The sequence below is a fragment of the Pectinophora gossypiella genome, chromosome 1 (assembly GCF_024362695.1).
Source record: "Pectinophora gossypiella chromosome 1, ilPecGoss1.1, whole genome shotgun sequence".
In the NCBI taxonomy this organism is placed as follows: Eukaryota; Metazoa; Arthropoda; class Insecta; order Lepidoptera; family Gelechiidae; genus Pectinophora; species Pectinophora gossypiella.
Window position 1 is genome coordinate 8,327,973 of NC_065404.1, and position 15,206 is coordinate 8,343,178.

General features: G+C 35.0%; 1 protein-coding gene across 8 annotated transcripts in view; it reads right to left on the bottom strand.

The window, feature by feature from the left end:
* Positions 1–15,206, bottom strand: part of LOC126367591 (neural-cadherin) — a 302,187-nt gene that overhangs the window by 163,833 nt on the left and 123,148 nt on the right. The window contains exon 1 of one of the 8 annotated variants that reach the window (XM_050011235.1): positions 8,007–8,142. The exons of the other annotated variants lie outside the window; for them this stretch is intronic. The gene's annotated coding sequence lies outside the window, so the exon portion shown is untranslated. Of the gene's footprint in view, positions 1–8,006; positions 8,143–15,206 lie in introns of those variants that run through there. 8 annotated transcript variants of the gene reach the window in all.

Sequence of the window (15,206 nt, forward strand, 5' to 3'; positions counted from 1 at the left end):
TTGTATAACATTTTATTTTTTAATTTTGTTTTATATTTTATGGATTTTTTTTCTGAAATACAGCTTTATTATTATTATTTTAAATATGCCTTTTTGCATTAATGGCAAACTTTCCTCTAAACTCTCTAATCTAGAGACATCTGTACCCTTTAATATTTTGTTTATAATAACACTGCTAATCTTGAGAGACCCGGAAAGTTTTTAATAAAAATGTCTTTGTGCAATCTGCATGACAAACACAATTGTTCCCAGTAGTCCTAAGCCTTCGCAAATTGTCATCACACAAACACTGTAACTTCTGCACTTATAGAGATAAATTTAAAGTAATCTAAATAATTTAAAGCTATCACTACTGCCACGCCGTGCCATATCATTACTATGGCAACCCCACAATTATTTTTGCGTGTGGCAATATAATTTTATATGTCAAATCAAGTGTCATACTCTAAATTCTGAGGCTCTTTGTTTTGTGTGAGAGACGTTCGTCTGAAATAGGTTCTCTTAGTAGTTTGTGCATAGATAAAAAGTTCTCGCAAGGAGATTGTTTCTTAAAATCTTCAGCGCTTCACGTTTTGTTCATGCCGTGATATACACTTTAATTTGTTGTTTTCTTTCTAATTATAGCACGTACACATAAAATCTTTTCACGTACACTATGTACGTAGTACGTACATCAAACTATACTTCAATTTACAGGAAGAAAACATCTCGAAGTATGCAAACTGAGTGGCTCCGCTGGGGAGTATGCTCTCCAGCGAAGCCACTTTAATTTGTTGTTTTCTTTCTAATTATAGCACGTACACATAAAATCTTTTCACGTACACTATGTACGTAGTACGTACATCAAACTATACTTCAATTTACAGGAAGAAAACATCTCGAAGTATGCAAACTGAGTGGCTCCGCTGGGGAGTATGCTCTCCAGCGAAGCCACTTTAATTTGTTGTTTTCTTTCTATTTATAGCACGTACACATAAAATCTTTTCACGTACACTATGTACATGGTACGTACAGTAATCTATATCGTTTTCAACTGAATTGGAGGTGGTGGCTCCGCGACAGAGCATCACACAATATCTTGCTGTCTCCTTCCTTCTTATTCCAGGTGCTACTCGTATACGTATTTACCAAGAAAGCGAGTTCCTCTTAATTGTAAATAATATACAGTCAAACATGAAAACACTTCCATTAACAAAAAATTCCCGTGTATGAAAAATTTGAAAATAGAGTTAAAATAAAATGACAATTTTTTTTTTGTAAAGAATGAAAAATATTTAATTTTACTGTTGCAGCAAATATTGAAACAATGCAAAAAAATATCAGTGAATAGTTTCAGTAGTACAGCGCAAAAACGGAGTGAGTCAGCATAGAAGTCACGTGCCACTAGCGGCGCGACCGTATTATTATGAACGAATAAAAGCGTATTTTTTTTTACATCAAAAATTCGGATGAGGATACAACCTTTGATTTTCTGCGAAGTTCCAAATTATTTACTCAGGATACTTTAATGGAAAATTAGGGAAGGAAAACGAGTATAGAGAAATTAAACATCCAATATCCGTGCGTCATCCCTTATTTTTGTTAAAGCTGAACAGTTCCGTACTAACTTATCGGCATGTCCTTGGAAAGTAACGACATATCGTAGAAGACCTCTGCTCTGTTTACGAAACCGTGATACAAAGCTATTCGAAGAGAAATGATATGTGATTATATAGCCGACGTTGCTTCCAGCCATTTTCACAGTAAAGATAAATAAGTCAGATGTATAAATGCTTCATTTCACACGGAGGAGCCATGCTTCGATGAAAAGTTCAGAAAATGTATTAATCAAAAAACGTATGTGTATGACGAGTGATAAAAATATCAATCTGTGTCGGTACAAGGGTACTGTTGGGGTGATTAAGTAATCAATCATTGAATCAATCACATTTGAGGCGAGCTGACAAATAGCTATTAATGTCGGAGTGCGACGGGCACATGATCGCATGATGGGAGAGAATGTGAATGTGCCCATCGGTAGTTTATTAGCGAACCAATCAGTTTCAAGTCAAACAAACTACCAATCAACTGAACAGCGCTCCTTATCAATGCGTTTAATTAAGCCTCGCTAAATTAAGTTGTGTTCGTGACTACTGATATAGCATTTTATGTCACGAAAGTTCTCGATAGCTACCTACTCCTCAAATTACATACTTACACAAATTGACGCCCGTACAAAATACATTTACTTATCGTTAAAATGTTTTCACATCACACTTGATCCGGTACGACTAAATAAGAGGTATTTCCTTTGCCATATCGTTTATCGTGTTTATTCCCGGGTACATACATACATAAACTCACGCCTTTTTCCCACCGGGGTAAGCAGAGACTATCGAATTCCATTTGCTTTGATCCTGACACACTTCTCATGCTTTTCCCGGGTATGTTTACCAAATTTGAAGAAATTGACTTGCACAGTTCTTTTACACAATCGACTTCCCTCCGATGCTGTCTGGCCTCACCTTACATCATCCCCAAGGGATGCCAATGTGGGTAACAGAAATTCTATCTATCTATCTACTCAGCCTGTGTCCACCCACCACTGGGTAAGGCCTCCTCTCCTTCACGCCATCCTTTCCGGTCCTGTGCAAGTCTTATCCGTTGCTTTCCGACGTACCTCATAATGTCATTCAACCACCGGACTGGTGGTCTCAGTTATGGCGCCGAAACATGGCTGTTCACGAAATAGCACATTTATAAAATTACAGCGCGCCATGTTAGGCATCCACCTGGTGGATCGTATACCAAACGTCGAAATTCTGCAATGCACTAAAGTCGAAGATGTAGGTATAAGAATCGTTAGGCTAAAGTGGAGATGGGCAGGACACTTGGCAAGGCGGGAAAACAACAAATGGACTAAGGCTGTTACTGAATGGTGGCCAAGGGAAATTACAGAAGATAAATTTCTTGTTATGGAAACAAAAACTAAAAATAACTAATAATTAATTAAGTAAATACCTAAATGCATTGAGTGCGACGCATTATAAAAATCAATACGCAATATTTTAATTAATATCAAATAAAATTAACAACGAAATACGACCTATTGTAGGTAATGTAAATTATTATTGATTTTATACTTATCTAGAATAGTACCCTACATACCTGTACCTGCCTGTTTTTATTTATTCACAACCAGGTCGTCAAAGTTTGTTCATAACGAATTCGAATCATAAATAAATAATTATTTTGTCTAGAATTATTTGCGAGAAACTTGTATACTGGGAATTCTTCAATAGCTATAGTTTTATTTTTTGAAAGGATAAACAAATTTGATTACTTATTATTAAATGGATTAAAAACAAAATGGAACTATTTCTTGCAAAATGAAATAGGGTAGTTTTTAACTAGTCAAATCAGTTACTTTTTACTAAACGTCGAAACACGAAATTAGTATGGAATTTGTATGAAAAAGCAATCTGTGGCGTCATAGAAAACAGTGACAAAATTGTCGCACTTTTTCTTTATTAAAATTCATAAATAAGTTAAATAGAAAAAAGAAATCGTTTTTAGAACAACCTTTAGATCTGTCTTTATTTAGTAATCAGATTTTCATAATTTATCTTTGACCGATCTTTGCGGACGTATGTGACTCTTTGATGTTAAATGATTTTAAGCTGAACTTTTCGGGCATGTCATAAAAACCGACCAAGGGATTGTGTCATTTCTAACATGACGAATTATTATATCCTTCATTTCCAGACACAATAGTTAGTTTTTAGTAAACAATGGAGTTTGGATTTTAAAAAGACTTTTGGCCTCAAGACCGAATAGGCGATTAGGCTGATAACCTGTCACCATACGGTTCGTTATATCCATCTTCATCACTAATTTAAGAGCTACGCTCTTGTCGGTGTAGCATTATCCATTCTTGTCTATCAAAGACCAATTCTTCCACTCCCGTATAAGACACGACATTCGCCTTCTCTTTAATCTGTTCCATGTAAGCACTTCTTGGTGTTCCCCTTCCTCTCTCTCCTTGTAGCTTCCCTTCTATAATGTTTTTAATAAATTCGTCGCGTCTTATTAAGTGTCCAATCATTTTGCCTCTTCTATCCTCAATAACTCTCAATCTTTGCCTCTTTTCCCTTAATCTTACTAGCCCTTCCTCATTAGTAACCCATTATTTCCAACTTATTCTTTCCATTCTCCTCCAACACCACATTTCAAAGGCCTCGAGTCTATTTATCGAAAAAGTGGCAGCAGTTTGTCTTTAGATTGAAATCGTAATAATTTATTCAACGTAATTTTCATGGATAAACTTGTTGAAGGTCTATTTAAATTTTTTGAATCAACGTCGTTTCGCCAGGTGTTATGGCAGAGGAGAAGAAATGATAAGAAACCGCAACCGGAAGACATCTTCTAAATCAATGTAGGTATACATTACTAGTTATTTAAAAACTAGACAAAAGCATTAAATATTAGGCAATTTTATAATTTAGATAATCATTAATCTTATAACAAGCTTTTTTACATTAAGTAAGCTTCACATGAGCTTTAAATTTATTTTCTGACAAATTCAAAATATTGTCTGATTGCTTGTCTTTCTGTTTACCCTATTACGAATTTAGGGCGTCAGCGTACGTATGTTTGTTAACACTTTCAAGAACAGAACGTCTAATGACGTTCCGTTACCAAGTCATACTCTCATACTACCTATTATGAACCATCAATGACCCATGGTCTCTGTCCGTGAAAGGATTAAATAAAAACAAACAGTTCTTAGAAACTTAACACACGACTAATTCCAATTGGGGTAGAACGTACTTATTACTTCGCTAAGAATTCCCCAGACTTTGCACATTTCTTTTCCTATGCAGTAATAGATTTTAAAATGTACATTATACTCTCTTAGACCGTGAAGACAACAAAAAACTCATACTTTAATAACTTTTAAGAGTCATTTGCAGCAGTTCAGCGAAGTTTCCTCCAAGACTCGCAAGTTTTGAAAATATTTAGTATTTAGGTCAAAATAATTATAAATAAAAATAAACTACAGAACTTACTTTGCGTTTCTATAATGGAAGTTTTCTTGAGGTTTATTTTAAGCATGTTTATAACAACATTTGTAAAATACAACATCACTGAAGTAACCTTAAAATCTTTTTAATTAAATAGTAAAGTTTCAGCTTATGCCGCGTCGTACCTATGATATCACTCGAACAAAATCAACCTAGTTATATACTTATACTTACTAGGTTTTCAAAATAAAAAGTCTCAACATATTTTTAAGTTTGACAAAATACATCACAACATTACTTAACACAGTATCATGCCTGTATCCCCGAAAGGGTAGGCAGACGAACGTTTTATTGCTATACGTATAGAGTGTGATAGTGATACCGTAACAAAAACTTTGATGAATCAGACCATGATTTTAAATTGCTATCAAATGTAATTTTCCGTCGCGAAATTCTTGATTTTCTTTTGATTCTTTTTATAGTTTCCGTTCCATACTTTTGCGATGCAAAAATCCATTTGATAATACAAATAATATAAATTCCACATGATAATGCGATAATGCTCAGAATCTCGAGCTGAATCATCCCCCTCAGAAAGGTAAGATGTCACTAATGTATATTGTTTGCTATTATGTGCACCAAATCTGTTCTGTCAGAAGACACAAGGAAAACATAAAACAATCATATTTATTACTTCTAAACTTCCTCCAAATATTGCTTTCAGACAGAAAGTACAATCGAGTAGATGACTGGTTCAAAGACAATTTATAAAACGCTAATCTAGATAAAGAGGCCAGTGTAAGACAATCAAAAATCAATTTTATTTTGTTTTTTACGAATTTTAATAAAGAATTAGAATTGGATACGTACGACATTTGACCACGTTTATTGTCGACGCCGTTCCTCAATTTTTCCATACAAATTCCATTGAATTATTATAGTACAATATTGATGTTTTTTGAACACCTCCATCAACCCTCAGTAGAGCAACGTGGTGGAGTATGCTCCATAACCCCTCCGGTTGATTGAGGGGAGGCCTGTGTCGTATTGAGGCTGTTCGTATTATAATGATGTTTCGTATTAAAGTTTTCATTTCGTTTTCGACTAGGTAATAATTTTACAATATCTACGTTGATAACGTTCAAGTGAATTCACATGAGCGTTCCTATCTATTGAAAGAAACGAGAACTAACAAATAATATAAATCATTTAGCAGCTTGTGTCTTTACGTACTGTGAAAAAATAAAAACGACAAAAAAAAAGGTAAAACGGTAACATAATATAAGCTAACAACTATATTCTCAGCTGCCCTAGTCAGAAGTGCATCCATCGCAAGATGAACCAAGTACCCGTGTTTCACCGAACTCTCTGTTACACCAACTTGATAGATGGTGAGCCGTTAAATAATGTAAAATGACGTAAGTATCATTTGTTTGCCTTAAAAATGGTACAATTTTTGCACATGAAAAAGATGAATGTGTTTTTTTTTGTATTTAAGTTTTGCTTTGGTAATATAATGTGTTTGCTACATTATTGAATATTAAAATAGAATAAAAATTTTGTTTGACAAGACAAAAGTAAATATTATTTTCAACATAAGAGCTTTACGTATACAAGTTTTAGTTTGTATAACAACTATAACAAGACCCTTTCTTCTTGTCCCTCAATTTTCTTTTTTTTTTCTATTTTTGTACACGAACAAAACAAAAATGGTTACTTTTATGTAGACAGAAAATACATATACAAAGGCGAGGAAACTCAATACTTTTACGTATATAGACGAACTGATTTGGAGATATGTCGATGTGGACATGATACCAAAATGTTTGCTATGATAATGCAATCAGCTGTCAAAGCAGATCTGATTGAACTCGTATTAGGTAACCTAAATCTAGTCTGATTGTATTTAAGCACACTTACTTAGACACGGAAAAAATGCCCCTTAGACAAAAAATATCTGGAATTACGGATTAGACCTATCACCATACATTTTATAAATAATATAATATACTAAAAGTACAAACGGGGGTTTTCAGTCATTTGCTTGAAGTAAATGTTGTGGAAACATGCGTGACTAAGAATTTAAAATCTTCAACAGCATGTGTCTCGGGAACCAGCAGTGGAGCAGCGTGGTGGAGCATACTCCACACCCTCTACATTTGCTTAAGAGGAAGCCTGTGCTAAATAGGTAGACTTGTATATCTAGGCTAATTATGATATGTCGTATCGGCTTATCTATCTATCATTTTCATAAGCCGCGGCGACCGTCCCTAAACTTCTTGACTTTTATAAGCAACATGATACCTACGTTCCACACGTTCTAATAGGGATTTTCCTTGAATTGAATGCAGTAGGTCGAGTAGGTCCTGTAGTTTAAGATGAAATAAGATAGGTATGATAAGTCGACTGACATGACCATGATATGCCCGGGGTGATAAGATTTTCTTTTCGTTCCTTGGCATGCATAGACCGTAGCTAGTTTACTCAAACTATGAATAAATTTATTTTTGAACAAAACGTACTCGTCTTCCCATCGTTCAGTTGCGAACCGCATTAATTACATTTGGATATCGACAGCGTATGACATCCAAATAATTATATTCCAAAAGCCGCTTTTTATACAATACTACTACCGCGTACGTCAATTATCAACCTCCACGCTTTTATTCAAATTAATATTGTCATCCAGGAAATAAGATCTCGGAAATGTACACAAAAATAATGAGTATTTTAGCTACGTATTGTCTCATTTGTCAGACAGTCATTTGTGTATTTCAGTCTTATCTTGAGAGATTGTATTTTTCCTACATAACATTATTAAGTGCTTAAAAATGTTACTAAGTAATTATAAATATTTTTAAATTATTTCGTTTGAGTAAATATTTAGATTAGACATCGTAAATTTGTCTATAAAAGGGTTATTAACGTAATAGAGTTTAGCAAACTTTGCTACCCTATGCAAGTTTGCTTAAGGAAGAATCTGGGATGCAAAGTGGTGCCTACGTGAGGAAGAAAATCCAATGATGCCACTGGAAATGTTTCACGCGAACACTGTCACTACACAATGATTAAATCCTGAATGAAAGTTGGTATGAGAGAGACGCGACAGGCGGCGGCGACGATGGACCGGGCGCGCGATCGCGACGCAGGCCGGGCAAACACTGCCGCCTCCACCCCGCTCGGCCATCGCAGCGCGCATTCACTCCACAATCTGACACCCTGAATTCCTATTCACTTTAAAACTTCCCATACCTAAAACCACTCATTCCCAAACATTATCTGTGCACTATGCCTGTCAAATACACTCACAAATACCCTACATCATAAAAGATAAATGAGAATTGAGTCGTCAACGGACGCTGGCATGTTTCACCTCGATGACTTAACACTTCAACCCTTTTCAACAAACGAGATTGGGAAAATCTTATCTTAGCGCATGAGTAACTACGCCTCATGGGAAATGTTTCAAAAGCTCCTAGGTTCACACGTATACGCGTGAAAATAAATGATGACTCGAGACATTAAACGATATAGGAGATAGGAAAACTCTTAAACGTAAGCCGCTTTACACTTAGTCGTCGGTGAAACATATAATGTTTATATCATGTCGTGATCGGAACCTCTCGTATCTATCTCTTTCAGGATAGACAAAGTGAGATAAAGCTTCTTTTTTTGTTCAAACTACATTTAGCAGGTTTAGCAATATTATTCTAAAATACTCGGCATTCTGTTATTTCCCGTTATCCAAAATAATTATTCATAAAGTGCAGTGTAACTGACAGATAAATTCCCAAATAGACCATAAAGCCTAGGTGTTTACATGAAATTTCAATTTTCTGTTGCGAGGTTAATTTATTTATGTTCAATTACTTTTCCATTGACTTTTTTGAAATCCTCATGCGATCTGAACTTTTTAATCCAAAAAAGACAGGATTTTGTGTTACCTGTTTTGAAACTGTGTATTTAATTTAAAAAAATATCCGGACTATTGTATTCTTCTAAATTGCTTATGTGAAAATACTTGAATCTCCTTTCACTGATTTTGTAAAATTATATATGGAAATCTAATTAAATGTATTATTAATGTATTACACACCTGTCACTATGACAACAGTTGACCAATGAAATAAAATTTGAATGAAACTGAACTTATTAAACTAGGTGAAATTAAAAAAATATAATATATTCATACGTGTCGAAGAACAGTTGAAATACCGGGAAGTATTGAAAACCAGTGTTTGTATATTTCCAGCTTTTTCATATATAGTAGTTTTCGTAGAGTATTTCACGATTCAAAACCGACTTGGCCATTTTATATTTATTTTAAAACACTGAATGACGAAAACAAAATACAGGTAGAACAAAAACACGTTTTGGGCCGATGGAAAGTTACAGTTAAAAAAGTGAACCGGCCATATTTTATTCTTTGTTTTCGCATGCGAATAAAGGCATAAAGCTTTGCACTTTAAGCAGGGAATAGACGAGAGTATAATGTGCACATTTTACATGCCAAAACGGAGGTGCGGTTTCATAAATAGCCCTGTGATACGGTTCTTTGAGCGAATTTATCTGTGAACTTAGCATGTAATGACGATTGTATGGTGATACAAAAACTGTCGTTTTAGGATGAATATTACACTTTTTACCATTTGAACTGTGCGATAAAAGCACAAGATTAAGACTCAAGGAAGAAAATCAAGATTCTAGATAGTTTATAAAAAATACTCTTCAAATAATATTTCTTTGTCTGTATGTACAGGGTTAGTGGCATCGTAACGAAAACTTTGAGGGATGATTCAGGCCATGATACAGAGTTGATATCATGTAGAATTTTTAGTCGCAAAAGTATAGAATTGAAAATAATTTTAAAAAACTAAAAGAAAAATCCTGAATTTTGCGACGTAAAATTCCACTTGATATTAACTTAGAATCATGGTTTGAATCAACCCTGTATATATTTCGTACCGTTTAAAGTTTGGACCGTTTATTCGTAACCAACAGATCAGCGCGGATTATATTTGAATTCATAACAGCCGCAAAGCGTTATTAAAACGAGAAACGATGGTAACGTAATTTAGATTCTATTAGTCCTGTGATAGTATCCTGAGTGCATCTGACGTCTTAGTAGACCATCAGAGTCAGTGCTGCCTTTGACAAACTATCCATTCATAAGAGCGTACTTGGAATAAAATAAATGTATACCTACCAATACCCACTCGATTTCAGTTCAGCGACATACTCTGCACAATTATGACAAATTCATCTATTATTGTATTGCAATTGGATATAACATTAATTTATAGAGTTTACCTGACAATTTGAATTACATAGATATTGCGACAACAAACATTAGAGTACCCTTTAATAAAGGACTTTCATGTCATTAACCGCAACGAACGTATGCTTAAAATGTGTTATTGTGTTTCTGTTAATAAAATATTAAAGCAATAATGTTCCACGTCTATTTTATCTCACAATACGATAAATAGGTGGCAATTATATAAGCTTATTTTGTTTATAAATCATTCGTGATGGTGAATTCGAATTTTTAAGCCCAAATGTATAAATAAATGCTTAAAATAAAGTGCTTAACGGTAAAGTAAACACCGTAACGAAATCATCATGATCCATAATATTTATGAAATCTACAGCTCCTTCGGTTAAAGACGTGAGACTTGTAACCGAAATATAGAAATATCTGTTTATCAGTTTACATAATTTTTCACAAAACTAGTTGTCAAAGGAGAAGCAAACATACCTAATCTGTTTCTGCATTTTATGTTGTGTTCAGAAATAGGCGGTTTAGATCCTTTGTTTATTCCACAAATGATGAGCACAATAAGGTCAGTTTACACGACACTGACACCTGAATTCAGGTGGGCTAGCCATCGGGGAAGTATGAATGCTCTGTAGCCTGTCAGCTGGACGTTTCCAGGACAAACGTGAAACAATACGCTTCATGCTTTTTGCTGCCGGAAGCTCCTTGCGGCATTCAACGAGTGATGCTACTCGATATGGCTGCTCTGTGCTATTTATACCACTCTGACAATAAGCCGTCTATCCAAGGTAATTGTTGTTTGTAGGCTATCGACGCGTGATTAATTGGGAATTATCAATAAGTTTAAGTAAGTTCACGCGGAAACTCTGAGAGACCTGATGCGCGTTCTGAAATATTCGTTTTGAAACAGTAACTTCAATTAAGTTACAGATAAGTCCAGGTGTAATTGACAGGTATTATGAACCGTCAAGCGTCTATCTACGGATCGCCGTCTGCTATACCTACATAGTATGGTAGCATCAGCCAATCTGTGGAATAGCGGCGTAAAGTTTGAAGCATAGGTACTTTGCTACACGTCGAGTACGGGAGACCTGCAATAGTGTGACGTCATAGTTATCTATGCAAGTTACACAAAACGATTGTCTTTCACACAAACACTATCGCTCCCAAAGTGTAACAGGCGTGTAACGGCCTGAATTTGACACAAGGCTTCTCCTATAAACCTGCAAGGCATAAAGGTAAGACCTTACTCTAGATGCTTTATGCTAGGAGTGAAATCAATGTTCTCGGATCAATGTGTTTGCAATTCAAAACTTGCAGGCTGTCCGTTAAGCTCTGACTTAGCTTTACGACTATAGAACGATTTGTATCACTAGGAACCGACTGTTTTATACGCCCTACAAAGCTCAAATGTGTTCGAAACGAACACTTTGACACGGCAACCTATCGGCAAACTAATCGCGTGGAACGACGTGCTAAATTTTCGATCGATTTAGATCGACGAGTGCGACGTGACGTAAAATAACCTTGAAAGCTTGCGAAATGGAACCAAGAATACCTAAAAGGAAGATTAATATGTGTATAAACAATTGCTACACCTTTTCTATTTCTATTGGTTCTGTCGCCTTTTTATTATGGAAGATAAGCCAAAGACGTAAAAAAAGAATTCAAATACGCAAGCTTCACATAACGGTTCCTACGCAGTTAAAAGCACGTATTTTCCAATTGAACGCAACCTTCAAAAATAAATCCATCGCGATCCGAACATGCTACCTTTGCTTTCAAGTGTCAGTTTCAATTTCTCAACCAACACAGCTTATACAACCTTCACGTGAAATGTAACTTCAGATGTCTCATTAAATGCGCGATCAATTTTTAATTAACTTCTTTCTGAACTCAGCTACCCGGGGATCTATCCATAAATAATTCAGCACATTGCAAGATTCTTAATTAGATTATTTCCTCAACTTCGATTCTTTACACGTGAGTGTTAGAAACTTTTCCCTTTTGTTAAAATGGTGTTTAATATGTGAACGCTTTCCTTTTTTGGAACCCAAAGCATCTTAGGTTAGATTTAATGACGTCAACGGGCAATAATACCAATCGTATTTGGTAACGCCCCCACTAAAATATTATATACTTACCAATTAATTTATTAATTTTATACAATGAGGAAACAAAAATACGTATACCTACATGAAAATACATTACCTACAATAGGTGGTTAGTTGCTCAGAACACAATTGATAAGTGTGGAAAACAGGTAAAGTATGTCAAGCAAGATCGAAAGAAATGGAAATCTATACACCTTGCTGACCCCAGTGGGAAATATCAGAGAAATTATGTATATAAAAGTAAATACTTAGTTTTCAAATAAACCCTCATAGACTGATGATAATGCATTAACCTTTCAATCCACGCAAAGAAATAAGTACATGATAGATAAATAATGACAATGTATGATAAATACAAATAAATATATGAATACATTAGTACGATAATAAATAGCTAACTGACTTTTTTATTTTGGATACATAATCACACTAAAAAAACATTTATCAAAACTTTGGTTATTTTTTTTACAAAACAAAGTGACTACTTTGTATTACTAAGTAAAATAACTGTTTTGTAATATTTTTTCAAAGTTAATCTTTTGTTAACTATTTAGTAATACAATCTTCAGTAGTCACTCCGTTTTGTAAAGGTTTTTTTGACGTGACTTGTAGGTTTGCCACACATGATATTAACTACTTGGCCAGACAAATGGGGAGCGCTGAGGAATATCACCCGGTACTTTTGTAAAGAATAACCTAAGTTTTCATAATTTCTATTGCAGTGCAAGTCAATATGTTTGTTATATTTAAATAATTTCTTGAGTTGCTTACTGAATCGTAATCTACATTGTCCGATCTTCTATCTTAACAATTTATTTTATTAAGTTCAATTTACGCTTACATTAATATTGTCCCTTATCACCATAAGGTTCATCATATCCATCTAAGGACTTCGTATCAACAGTTGTCTTTGATTACTTGTGGCTCTGCCCTATGTATGTATTAATATATAACAAAGTTAATATCCTATGTAATTATAATGCCGACCCAGCACAAAGCCGGGGCTATTTCAATGGAAGCCAATTCACGTAGGTATGTATTTATTTTAAAAATAAATTCCTGAACTCAACACACTCGGGTCTGCATTATTATATCATAAATTACAAAAGATAAGAAAATTGGTAACAACAACACCCCTTACACGTACCACGTTTATTGAATTTTTATGGTTATTTTGATGCATGAATCATTTTTTACGACCTAGGTGGCCTTTAACAAGCAAAATACGTAAGTGTTGTACTAGCACAAAGGGTGTGCCAGCAAAGCGTAGGAAAATCTAACTGTCAAGATTATTCTTAAGCATTTACTAGAGCCCCTTTAAATACTTATCCTTTGAAAAAGTTCGTGGCGCTTTTTACCCTGAAACCTAACAGAAACTCAACATAATTCGCGTTTTATGTAACTTAGTTACGAATAAACTTGAAGGCGGTTTATTATGCAAAAAATACCTACTTACCTCATTATTTGGGAACGTCAAAGCCGATCGTCTTCTGTGTTTAAAAAGGCTTACCTGGAACAAAACATGAATGCCGTTATTTATACGTAATCAATCGTGTTAGAGTTACACAAAGGTCGGAAACTAAATCCCCACGGGAGATTTCTCAGGCAAATAGAACACAAAGAGAGAAAATTCTGATCTAATATGACTGATACTAAAGCTTTGTGTAACGGAACCACATTCAAAAGCAATAACTAACAGAGAAATATACAAATTGCTATTTTACTTTGTTTTCGAAACAAATCTACACAAATGCGTCTTTTATTAGACGAATGACAAATAGCAACCGAAATATTGTTAAAAATACAGGTAAAATGTGAACCACGAGCCGTCTCTTATTACAACCTCGCTTTTAAAAAATATTTAAATGGATAGCAAATTAGTCTTGTTGCTAATAAGTGCTGTACAGCTATATTGAATTTCACAGATTAAAAAACAAATACATACGGCAATAATTAATAAAAATATTTTATGAGAGAGTTCGAGTTGAGAGGAGCTCGCTGGCGCAGCGGTAATCGCGCTCGGTCTGCGATTGTTGAAGTTGAGCAAGTTTTGGAAAGGCCGGTCATAGGATGGGTGACCACAAAAAAAAAAGTTTTCATCTCGAGCTCCTCCGTGCTTCGGAAGGCACGTTAAGCCGTTGGTCCCGGCTGCATTAGCAGTCGTTAATAACCATCAATCCGCACTGGGCCCGCGTGATGGTTTAAGGCCCGATCTCCCTATCCATCCATAGGGAAGGCCCGTGCCCTAGCAGTGGGGACGTTAAAGGGCTGATGATGGTGATGGTGATGAGAGAGTAATTTATTTCTATTAAAGCCAGGTGCTCGCAAGAAATTCGACAGTGGAAACGATTCTCAATTCAGAATACTAAAGTTGGGAACTTGCAGACGGACGGCACACTGTTGCCGTTGTATACAGGGTGTTAGTGACATCGTAACGAAAACTTTGAGGGGTGGTTCAGGCCATAATTCTGAGTTGATATCAAGTAGAAATTTCCATCGCAAAAGTATGGATTGGAAAATAATTAAAAAGAAAAGAAAATTTTTTATGAATTTTTTGACACGAAATTCCACTTGATATCAACTCAGAATCATGGTCTGAACCATCCCCCTCAGTATTCGTTACGGTGTCACTAACATCCATACCTACTTATATGGCTACCGTATGTACTTGTACGGGGTGTAAGTGTCATCGTAACGAATACTGAGAGGGATGATTCATCAGATTATTCTGAGTTAATATCAAGTGGAATTTTCCATCGCAAAAGTATAGAATTGAAAATAATTTTAAAAAACTAAAAAAAAATCATGAAT